Genomic DNA, 1,228 nt, shown 5'->3' with positions numbered 1-1,228 from the left:
TTGTGTTGGGGGGCCTGTGGTCCGGAGTGGCCGGCTGGCTCCGGAAATTCCGTGATACGGCGGCTGCCCTCCAGGGGATAGCAAAAATATGGGCAGGGTGGGGGTCTTTGGTCTCCTGGGGCGTGGAGGTGGGGTCTCTTTGGGATTTGGATGTCTCCAAAGTATGGGGCAGTGAAGTTGGGGGGTTTCTGGATGTTGGGGTGGTCTGGGGATTCTCTGGAGCCCTGGGGAATGGGGGGGAACGAGTTTCCATTGTGTGGGACTGTGAAGGATTGGGGTCTCCACTGCCCTCCTGGCGGTTGGAAATGGGGGTCTCTGCTGAGGGTGGGGGTCTCTGAGGGTCTCCAGATTATGGGGCAGTGACACTGAGGGGACCGTGGGGTGCTCCAGAGGCCAAGGGTGAGGCTCCAGAGACCCCAAGGGTCCAGAAGCTCCTCGAGGTGAATGAAGTGGGGTCTGCCTTGTCCTGCTGGATTGATCTGGGGGTCTCTGGTGGAGGGGGTGATGAAGGAGGGGAGGTCTCCTCTGCCCTGACAGTGAAGTGGGGGTCTCTACTCCATAGGATGATGGATATGGGGGGTCTCTGCTGGATGGGATGATGAAGGAGTGGGGGTCTCCACTCCATGGGATGATGGATATGGGGGGTCTCTGCTGGATGGGATGATGAAGGAGTGGGGGTCTCCACTCCATGGGATGATGGATATGGGGGGTCTCTGCTGGATGGGATGATGAAGGAGTGGGGGTCTCCACTCCATGGGATGATGGATATGGGGGGTCTCTGCTGGATGGGATGATGAAGGAGTGGGGGTCTCCTCTCCACAGCATGATGGACATGGGGGGTCTCTGCTGGATGAGGGGTCTCAGGTGCCCTGGGGGAGGGAGATGAGGGTCTCTGCTGGATGGGATTATGGAGTGGGGGTCTCCACTCCACAGCATGATGGACATGGGGGGTCTCTGCCGCCCTGGGGCACGGAAGGGGCTCAGCGCACACGGGGCACGAAGCAGACCGGTAAACCCCGAGCGGTTCCCGTCTCCATCCGCATCCCGCGCCCAGCGGCGCTGACAAGGGCTCCTTTACCGCGCGGGGCGGTACCGGGGCGGTGCTGGGGCAGTCCTGGGGAGGTACCGGGGCTGTCCTGGGGCAGCACCGGGGCGGTCCCTGGGCCCTTCGCGGGCCGTTCCAGGGCGGTCCGTGGGCGGTTCCGGGGCCGTTCCAGGGCGGTCCGCG

The sequence above is a fragment of the Geospiza fortis genome, unplaced genomic scaffold (assembly GCF_000277835.1).
Source record: "Geospiza fortis unplaced genomic scaffold, GeoFor_1.0 scaffold313, whole genome shotgun sequence".
In the NCBI taxonomy this organism is placed as follows: domain Eukaryota; kingdom Metazoa; phylum Chordata; class Aves; order Passeriformes; family Thraupidae; genus Geospiza; species Geospiza fortis.
The sequence above is the reverse complement of the archived record's forward strand: the minus strand, read 5'-3'. Positions refer to the sequence as shown.